Consider the following 11,777-nt stretch of genomic DNA (forward strand, 5'->3'; position numbering starts at 1 on the left):
AGTTTAGGCACTTTAAGGGTACCTTATAACTTACCAGAATAAAATTGTTCTCTAAAATGGTTGGATCAATTCACAGTTCAACAAGCATTACACTCACACGTCTTTCCCGTAGTCTCAAAGCAATTATCATTTACTTTATCTATCATCTTTGTAAATATGATGAGTCTGAGGTAAAAACAAAATTTTTGTTTGTATTTTTATCATTACTAGTGATTTTAAATAATAAATATTTGCCAATTTACCATCTATGATTCTCTGTTTCTCATTTATTTAAGAATTTCTTTTATCCAGTTATGAAAGATGTCCCCTCACTATTCTTATAATTTGTTTAGGATATAACCTTTTTTATCTAGGTTATATATCAACTTGGAGTTTATGTGATAGGCTATGGTGGGAGAAATGATATAAACATAATTTATGCCAGACTTCTCAGTTGTCCTAGGAGTTTTTGTGAAATAGTCAGTCTTTACCCCCAAAAGATGGGGTACTTATGTTTATTGAATGAATTTAATGAATTGGACACTATGCTCCTATGTCTAACTGCATCTACATATTGTGATCTTGATATGTATCATTATTTCATTAATCACTTTTTCTCTCTTTTTTTAAACAGGACCAAATTGATGTAGTAATTATTGCTTCATAGTATAGTTTGAGATCTACTATGCTGGGCTCCCTTCCTTCTTACTTTTTAATCACTATTTTCCTTGAGAATCTTGACTTTTTGTTTCTGCAAATGAATCTTCTTATTTTTTTTCTAGTTCTTTAAATGATTTTTGGTAGCTTTATTTATATGACATTGAATCTATAAATTAATTTAAATATTACCACTTTTATGATAATATAATGGTAAATATATGAGTGTTAGTGTTCCTTTTTTCTGTAGAGAGTGCTTTGTGATTTTGTTGTACTTGTTCAGTCTTTTAAGTCTTCATAACCCCATTTGATTTTTATTGGCAAAGATACTGGAATATTTTCTTCTCGGCTCATTTTAAGATGAGGAAATGAAGCAAAAAGGTTTAAGTGTCTTCCCCAGGGTCACACAGCTAGCAAATGTATAAGGTCAGATTTGAACTCAGGAAGATGAGTTTTTGTGACTTCAGGACCAATATTCTATGCACTGCACCATCTAGCTGCCAGATTCCATTTACTTAATTCCTCTGTGTAAATGGGTAGGTAGCCTCTCAGATTTCTTTCTCTCTATCTCTGTCTCTTCCTTCTCCCTCTCTCTCTGTCTGTCTGTCTCTCTCTTTATTTGTAGATAGATATAGATAGATAAAATTTCTGTAGCTTTTTAAAAAAGAATTTCTTTCTTTATTGCTTTTTATCTAGATTTTGTTAGTTATGTACCAAAAGGATATTGACTGTTTTGAATGTTTTAAGCCCATCATTTTACTTAAGTTGTTAATTATTTAATTAAAGACCTATTTTAGGGTTTACAAAGTAAACCACAGAATAGCAATCCTGAGTGAGGGACTACAAATGTGAAACTTCCTGCCTGCATTTCTAATAGAATCCTAAACAACTGGCCGATTTTACCATAAAAGAATTAACTCAATATTTAATTGAAAAAAAAAAAACAAAGTGGAATGGAAATACAATACACTTTTTGAGTTACTATTGTTTTTTGTAGCTATAAAGTTTTATACAACTTAAAATATAATCTTAGTGTGCTTATGTCTTAAATGTCTGAAAATGAACATAATTTAATGTATTCAAAAAAACTTCCCCTAGTTCACAGAAGATATTCCAGGTTAGATTTAATATGTCTTTCGTAGGGTTTAGAAAGTGCACCTTCATGGTCACTAGTTGTTGTAAACACACACACACACACACACACACACACACGCACACACAATCCCTCATCCTAAGTAATTTGTGATGTCAAATTTCATGTCATCTTGGGGAGGAGGGAGAAGATGGAAGGGAAAAATTTAGAACTCAAAATCTTACAAAAGTGAACGTTGGAAACTAAAAATGAATAAGTAATTAAGAAATTATCTTTCATTCTAAATGAGGCATACAATTTAACAAACAATACATAAAAGGAAGCTGGAGGAATGGGTGGGGAGAAATGGACAGTAGAGATGAAACTACTCAAGGGGTTAGGATTGAGGTGGTATTGTAACAGATTCTAAGAGGAGAGTCAGGAGAGGAATGAAAAATATATGGAAAAGCAAAAGAACTGATATTAATATCAAGAAGCAATTCAACCAAAATTATTAAATATTTACTATATTCAAAATTGAATGTCATTCACATAGCCTCACTCCTATAAATTACACTGAATCTTACAAAGTCAGAAAGTCTCCTTAGTGAAATAACTGGGAAACCGGCCTAACCATCCAAATTGAAATTGATGAAAAAGCATATTACCCAGATTATGACATGCAGCTGCATAGTCCATTGAATTAATCCATCAGAACCTATAGCTCAGAATGGCACTTCAGATGGGCAGTGAAATTGGTCTAGAATTGAATAGATGGAGGGGTTGGGAACTAGTGCAATACATTCAATGATCTCAAGATATTCACCTCTGCAAAAGCCCACATTTTTACAAGTCGTGGAGAATTATGAACTCAAATGAACCAACATTTTAGGTGACCCAAATACAGAAGAGACAAAATGCATAATGGATATAAATAGGCTGCATATATTAACAATGATGAGTTTCACATGAAAAGTTACAAAAGGACATCATCAAAGGCATATATAATGGGAAAGGGGGATTGGCTAATCATACAGCAAAGTGAGGGATAAGAGACAATCTGAGCACTATACTGTGTATGAAATATAAAAGAACCAGAGAAAAGTCTCTAGTGCAGTGGATGGATTGTCATTGCTGGATTTAGTGAAAGACTTGGACAAGAATCTTAAGGGATACAGGGGTGTGGAGAGGTTGTTATCTTTTCTACTGGGTTGAGGAGAGGGAATGCTCAATGAGTTATGGATTTATTGTTGCTTGGAAGCATATAAAATCTCTTGTGATTCCTCCTAGGGATATGGGGATAGATATGTGTCAACACAATTCCTGTGTGTTCATTCAAAGTATTTATAATAGGGATTTTAAATAACCACAATTCAAACAAAATAAGAATAGCAAAATATCTAAGTTCCTATTTGGGTGATCAGAGCACAGAACTTAAGGTAGTGGAAAGTGGGAGACAATATTATCCCAAGTCGTTTTAGCCTTGATATACTTATCAGGTAAGAATACATCCTATCCATTTAGTACTGACACCTTAACTGTGAAAATATATCTTAATCAATCAAAGTCAGACTAATTGTTAAAAGTCTTTAAAAACCATTTAATGAATTTAAAAGACATAAGACGAGATCTGTAACAATTGTCTGAAAGATTTTGTCATACCATATGGTTCCTGTGCAAAAGCATCCAGTTAGCTAGAAATAGAAAAGACTACAATGAGTAAATGAACAGGGATTACAGGTTAAAATCTCTAAGAAATATTTTATGATAGGAGGAAGAAAAACAACTTTGCCTTGACGTTATTCTCCTTTCCTCCCCTTTGGCCAAAGGGTGTACTTCATCTTGTAAGTTGAAAAAGGTTCAGAAATGCCCCCATATTTCTAACAATGTTGTAGTGGCACCTTCTGATTAACTGACAACAATGTCTATATTGTGAGATGAAGACTGACAAGAATCAGATTCACCAAAATTAAAAGAGAGATTGTTGATCATCCACATATGGGAGAAAATTACTTTAAACAACCATAAGTTGTGAGCTGTTCCTTTTCCACATGTCTTCAATAAGTTTGAACCTACTTTTGCTGGACTTTATATAACTTGTGGGGAGGTGTGCCACTGGCTTTCAGATGGATACATTTTGTCCATTGTACTTACTGTGTACCTTAGTGAATGTACCATTCTAAAAGCTTTTCAAGACTAGCTGCCTAATATGATTCTCTGCTGATAATCTTAAGGGGAGGAAGACCAGCGAGGGCTTGAGCTGATATCATTAGAAAACCCTCCTCTCCTCAGGAATAATCCTAAAATCGTGAGAAGAAGATGTACTTTGCTCTAAACTCATTAATGAGAGTGGAAGCTGTGATAATAATTCTCAAAGTTTATATAGGCTACAGAGGAAAGGAATCATTGTAGCTATTTGTCCTATGTAAGAGCTGCATCATTCCCAACTAAAAGAGCCATATACAACAAAACTTAATTTGGCCAGGATATTTAAATGTAATAAGAATATTTAATTGACTGATACAATGCAATTTTTACTTGTTTATGTAGTAATTTTTCCTTTCAGTTCTGTTAACACAGAGAACTCAAAATAGGTGGGGAAAAGGAGAAAAACACAGATAGGAATCTGCTTCAATTTAAGAAATATTTGGTAAGGGGTGGAGTCAAGATGGCTGAGTAGAAACAGGACTTCTGTGAGGCTCTGGCTCTCACCACCTCCAATCCATGTAAAAGGGGACTCTGAACAAACTTTGGAGCTACAGAACCCAAAAAATGACACAGAGAAGCTAACCTCCTTCTGAGGAGAGCCTGGCAGGCTGGCAGGAATTGAGCCCAGCTCCACATCGAGGTTTTAGCCCCAGGGAAAGCCTGACCAGATGGGGGACTTCAGATGACCAGCAGCTGTGGTGATCCAGAATTATCAACACATAGATGCTAAGGACAAAGTGAGAAGTCAGTGCAGTGTGGACTTTGGGACCCAGTAGTTGGGAGTGTGTGGGCTTTTTCCCCCAGGGTAAGAAGCCACTGAGGGCTGCAGCATAGCTGATGCCATTTGACAGCTTCAGCTACCAGCCTGCAGACTGTAGAGGGGCCAAGCAACCAGTCTCAGGGGTAATTACCCCTGCTTTAACCTGCTTGGATCTGGATTGCGGTCTAGGGTGGAGGTCCAGGGGTGTGTGACCAGCTTGCCAGAGCATGTGTAGGCTTCAGAGAAGGAAACCAACAAATACCTCCAGCAGCTGAGAAAACCCCAGCATTTGGAAATAAGCTCCCCTGTCTGGTAGCAGAGTCCTACTGTGGCAAAAAGCCCAAAACTCAAGTAATTGAGTGGCAACATGACCAGGCAAAGGAAGCAAGGCAAACAGAAGAATCCAACATTAGACTCCTATTTGGGGGACAAAAAGGAGCAAAGCATGGAACAGGAGGAAGACAGTGAAGTCAGAACTCCTGCACCAAAAGCTTCAAAGAAAAATACAAACTGGTTACATGCCAGAGAGGACCTTAAGAAGCAGATAAGAGAAGTGGAGGAAAAACTGGGAAGAGAAATGAGAATGATGCAAGAAAATTACAAAATTAAAATCAATAGCCTGACTGAGGAAAATAACACCTTAAAAATAGACTAACTCAAATAGCGACAGAGGCTCAAAAAGGCATTGAGGAAAAGAATGCCTTAAAAAGCCAAATTTGACAGATGGAAAAAGAAATCTCAAAAGCTCACTGAGGAGAATCATTCCTTCAGAATCAGATTAGAGCAAATGGAAGCTAATGACTTTATGAGAAATCAAGATGCTATTAAATAGATCCAAACAAATGAAAGAATAGAAGGCAATGTGAAATATCTCATTGGAAAAACCACTCACCTGGAAAATACATTCCAGGAGAGATTATTTAAAAATTATTGGACTACCTGAAAGCTATGATCAAAGAAAAAACCTAGATATCATCCTCCAAGAAATTCTCAAGGAAAACTGCCCTGATGTCTTAGAACCAGAGGGCAAAATAGAAGTTGAAAGAATCTACCTATCACCTCCTGAAAGAGATCCCAAAAAAGAAAACACCTAGGAATATTATTGCCAGGTTCCAAAATTCCCAGATCAAGGAGAGACTATTACAAGCAGCCAGCAAGAAACAATTTGAATATTGTGGAAACACAATCAGGATAACTCAGAATCTGGAAGCTTCTACACTGAGGGATTGAAGGACTTGGAATATGATATTCCAGAGGGCAAAGGAGCTGGGATTAAAACCAAGAATCACTTACCCAGCAAAAGTGAATACCATGTTTCATGGGAAAATATGGTCATTCAGTGGAACAGAGGACTTCCAAGCATTCTAGAAGAGTAAACCAGAGTTGTATAGAAAATTTGACATTCAGATACAAGAAACAAGAGATACATGAGAAGGTAAAGAGGGAAAAGAAATCATAAGGAGCTTATCAAATTTGAACTATTAACATTCTTAGATGAAAAAATGATAATTGTAACTGATGAAACTTCTCAGTATAAAAATAGTTGAAGGAAATAGAAATATATATGTCTATATCAGAGGGTATACAGGCATATGAATACATGTGTGAAATATATGTGTGTGTGTATATGTATATATGTATACATAGAGGGAACAGGACCAATTTAATAGGAAGGGATGACACTTAAAAGGTGAAATAAAGAGGTGAGAGAAGAATATAATGAGAGGAGATGGAGAGAGACAGAATGGGGTAAACTATCTCATATAGAAGAGGCAAGGGAAAATGGTTACAATGGAGGGGAAGAATAGGAAGGCAAAGGGGAATAAGTCAACCTTATTCTCATTGAATTTGGCTTGGGGAGGGAATGGAATACACACTAAATAGGATATCTCACCCTACAGGAGAGTAGAGGGGAAGGGGATGAGGGGGGGATCATGGAAGGGAGGGCAGGCTGGGGAGGAGGGAAGTTGGAAGCACCCACTTTTGAAAAGGGATGGGATCAAAGTAGAGAATAGAACAAGTGGGAGGTGGGATGGGAGGGAGGGAAATATAGTCAGTCTTTTACAATATATCTTCTATGTTAATGTCTTGCATTAGCTACACAGGTACCACTTATACTGAACTGCTTATCTTCCCAGTAAGGGTGGGTGACAAGGGAGGAAGGGAATGAATCTGGAATTCAAAGTTTTACAATCAAATGTTTAAAATTATATATGTATGCTATTATTAATACTATTTTACATGTGATTTGGAAATTATATATATGTATGTATGTGTGTATACACATACACACACACATACACATATATATATATATATATACATATATATGTATATGTATAGGCACTGGAGCATAGAGATCCACCATGTCCTCCTGGAAAATTGGAAGGAGGTATGGGTGAAGATATGGGAGAGAGAAGATTGGAGGAGGGGATATCCTGTAGGACTACTATTTGGGGGCAGTTGGTAGGGGAAAAACAGGGAGAAAATTTGTAACTCAATATGTGGTGGAAATTAATGATGTAAATCAGAAGTTAATAAAGAATTTAAAAAATAAAAAAAGAGAAATATTCATTAAGCACTTAATATGTGTGGAGATCTGTGCTAGCTGTTGAAAAAATACAAAGATATCATCCCTGCTCTCATGGTGCCATCAAACAGGGGAATGTGACACTTAGACAGGTGTCCATAATGCACAATGCACTTCATAAGTGCTTAAAAGAATAGACATAAGGATAAAAAGGTCATTAACAACCAGAAGGAACAGTGTACATTTCCTGGAGGAATTAGCATTTAAATTTGACTTTACAAAAGGAATAAGAAGTTAAGAAGCTGGAGTCACACTGGGGAGTAGTGCTAGAGAGGACTGGAACATATATGAAGGCATAGGAAATGATAAATATGAAAACACAGCTAAGAAAGCTTGGGACAGTCAAAATCTCTAGGATATCACAAACATAAAACAGGTAAAGTGGAAAAATATGAGATAAGGAGAGAGCCAAGTTGCCAGAAAAGTATAGGAAAGGATATGGAGATCAATGGCAAGGATTAATATTTGATATATTTAGTAGAGAATTAATTTCTTCTTGTTTAGTATGTATTTGGGCAAGATAGGAAGGTGCTGACTGCTAATTAAATGAAGCTAAGCAGATTGTGCTTGCTTGTTTATTAATTCTCCATCACTTTGCTCCTCCCCCTCCCCAAAAAAAAATAGTTCACCTAAGATAAAGACTTTATAAGGAACTTCCAATAACCAAACACTTTCTATATTAAATAGATGTGGCAAAATGGTCAGTCAGAAGTATTAGCCAAGAGACTATCCTACTAGAACTTCCACACCCCCGTTTTTTTTTAAATGAGAGAAAGACTATGTATCTTGCTTCTAGCAAATATGAGGCCAAAGGAGATTTTGTACTAACCTCCAAAGTATTCCTTTATGTTTCTTCCAAGGCTGCATACAACTTACGTATATACGAAGTAAATACTGCTCTCTTTACTAAGTGAGAGTGAAATAGTAGAGTAATGTGGATATAGTAACTGGTTTATCAGGATGAAATACTTATTTTCTGAAGGAATAGAAGCTGTGTTTCAAGGAAGAACTAAAAATAAAACAATGAAAAGAGATAGAGGGGAATTCTAAGCTCTTTCGAGAGTTTAGAAAATAAAAACAATGTGGGGTAAAGGACAAATAAAGAAATAGCTAAGGACTTGGCAGTAACTAAGAAGGAGAAAATGTTTCGTATGGAGGGCAAACTGGAACCATTTCAGGAGGAAGGAGCACCTCAAACTTCAAACAATGATGGTGGGGATTCACAGATGCCCTCAGAAAAAAATAAAAAGGTTTATCCAGTAATGATCACAGTGTGGTTGTTGTTTGTATTTCATTCGCAAAGAGGACCATGACACCAGGAAGGTAACATCATAACTTGTAAGTGAATTGAATTTAATTCATTTTGTCATTTAAGTTATATTGGATTAAGTGAAAAGCGACTAGCCTCACTCTCTCCTCCAGAGTCATCTGGGTCCAGTGGCAAGACATAGATCAGGACAACTGGAGATGACCCCAGATGTAGTGGGAGACCTTGACCTTTTTAAGGTAAGTCCTTTCTCAGGTCTCAGTTTTTCTGAGGCAATGCCCATTCAGTGATTAAGGCTAGGTAAGAAATGAGGTAAAGAATGGCCTCTTTTACCTAGTAAAAAAAAATCAGTCTGGGAGGGAAGACCCTCAGATTTTCTGGCCAAAACAAACAATTGCTATTTACCCTCACTAATATCAAGGACTCCAACTGTTTAGGTAAGAACCAACTATTCAAAACTTTTTTTTCTGGAACAAATGGAAATCAGTTTAACAGAAATTAGGTTTAATTTAGACTGATAGATCTAACCAAGTAATATAATAAGCTTTAAATATATACATGACCCAAATATAAAATGTCATATCATGAACAAATTAAAGGAGAAAAGGAAGACATATCTTTGACAACTTGATAGGGAAAGAGTTATTTACCTAATAAAAAATTTAAAAAAGCATCACAGGAAATGAAAAAGGCAATACTGGTTATTTACAATGGAAAAGGTATGGCACAAACAAAATCAACACCATTAGAATTAAAAGACAAATAGTTAACTGGGGGGGAAATATATGCAATAAATTTATCTGGTAAAGTCTTGATAGCTAAAATATACAGATGATTGATATATAAGGACAAGAACCATTCTACAATAGAGAAATGATCAAAGGTTATGAACAGTCAGTTTGCAAAAGAAGAAAAATATACTATATGAACAGCTATATGAAAATATAATCCTAATCCTTAAAAATGAGAGATAATAAAATTTCTCTGAAGTAGAAATTTCTTTTAACTTATCATCTTAGTAAAGCTGACAAAGAAGAGATAAGTAGTCATGACTCTAATTAGGGTTACCAAGGAGGCTGTTGACTAGACATAAAAAATAGCAGTCTCCTGTCTTCCTGGAATATATATATAAATATATATATATATGTATGCATATATATATTGGAAATTATACTTGAGCAATCTTTGACCAGTTTCAGTAGATCCAGAAGTTAAATTTCAAAAGATTGAGAAGTGATTGGATAGCTGACTTTAAGAGTTTGTCAGTGAAAAGCCTCAGGTGCTTATAAAATACCCAAGTAAGTGTAATAAAGAGGGGGTAGCTAGACATCCTAACTAAAGAAGGTAAATTTTACCTCACAGGCATCAAAAGATATTTGTTTACATGGGATTCATCATGATGATGCTGCAATGAAAGATGATACCTTATTCAAAGAACAAGAGAAGAGAATAGTTAAAAGGGAGCTGCAATTTATCATTATATTTTAAGAAAATACTTTCATACAGGAATCGTAAGAGGAAACATATAGAAAAGGATTCACACAGAAAGAATAAGTAGTATCATTGTTGTGAAAATACATTACAAACCACCTGGATAGAAGGAAGATTTTAATGAATAACTCAGGAAACAAACACAAACCTGGCATGGAAGTAGGACATAACAGTAACAACTCTGCCAACTCTCTGTAAATCTGCACAAGATCTTTCCCTGCCAAAAGCAGAATAGCTTAATTATTTGTGACTTGAACTAATGTTATTTTACTCTTCAAAAGGTAGAGCAATGAGAAATGCCATTCTGTACCTGATATTGACCTGCAAGGTAGACCTGGTTGCTTGAGTATAATGAACAGAGATCATATGGGCAAATGGTTTCTCTCACAAAGTTCAAAAAAAAAAGCAAAAGTAAGAAAGAAAAAAGATGGTCATAATTTTACATATATTCTAATTCTTGGAAGAGGACATTTTAAGGGATTTTGAGAAATGATAGATAGGATCCAGCTCCTAATGTTCTGCAGAGGAAGTCTGCCCCAAAATAATGAAAAATTCTGAAGAATGAAATTTTTAAGACACTGGAAGAAATTATTCTGAAAAGAAGGAAAATGTAAACATATCTAAATTGATGTGGCTCCACAGGGAACTGATTGACCAGTTCAAATATTTTAAAGAATATGGATTTTAAAAGTGGGAGATGGAGAACTGAAAATGGATACCAAAAATAAAAGGTACATGGTCCCCTAAAAATGGTACCAGAAGCACAAAAGCAAATAAGGAGTTAAAACTAGTGATGAATGGTAAGGAAAGAAATGCAGGATTATTTTAGCTATGTTGTGAGCAAGAGAGAAATTAAAGAAGGAATATGAATCAAATATGTGTATGTCATATCCATTATTCTTCAGCCTACTAATGTTCCTCACCAATTTATAAATTAGTAGATTTTAGAGTTACAACTAGGTTGGAGTGATTGTGGCTTTACTCCAGGGTGCCAAATTTAGAGACAATATATAACCCTTGCAGTCCCTCAGCCTCATAGATGTGACAGTGCCTAGCACCTACTTAGCAAGAATAATTATTAAATTAGGAAACTACCAGATGATGAGCTGAAATGAGCTCCTCTTCTTGCCCCCATTCTGCTTTCAAACAGTGGCCTCATGTCAGTATCCTAGGATTCCTCTCTCCCTCCTCAGCTGAAGGCACCTTTTGAGTGACATGCCCTTGCCCTAAGAATGATGTTTCTTTTAACATCCCAGGAATAGAATTCCTAATTACAGCTATAGTTGATTTTCTTCATGTTCAAGGATCCATTATATTTGAATCGTGATTAAGCCTGCATGTATGTATGTTCTTCTGTATCAGGGTAAATCAGGCCCTAAAATAAAACCATGCAAAAACTTCCAGAGTCATTTATAAACTTCTACTTGGAAAACTGATTAAAAAGACTTAAGCCCAGGACATTCATAATAGACTCTGGAACAAAACAGACATTTGGAAAAGCAGAGAATCTAGGAAGAGGAGAAATACTCCAGAGTCAAGCAGAGAGAAGTTCAAACAGATAGATCTGTTATAGAAAAGTGTGGGGAGCCAAGCCCACCCAGGGACCCCTGCCCTTCTGTGACAGAGTCTGAGATAGAGGTAGAGAGGAGCCCTGCCAACCAGTAGCAGAGCTGAAAAGGAAAAGTTAGGTGAAAAGATAGATTAAAAGATTACTTACCCAGAGGTTGACAATCATAAATGAGATGGGACTCCA

Source organism: Petaurus breviceps, unplaced genomic scaffold, assembly GCF_028583685.1.
Source record: "Petaurus breviceps papuanus isolate PSGF00001 unplaced genomic scaffold, PetGlider_PUasm1.0 90686, whole genome shotgun sequence".
NCBI classification, from domain to species: domain Eukaryota; kingdom Metazoa; phylum Chordata; class Mammalia; order Diprotodontia; family Petauridae; genus Petaurus; species Petaurus breviceps.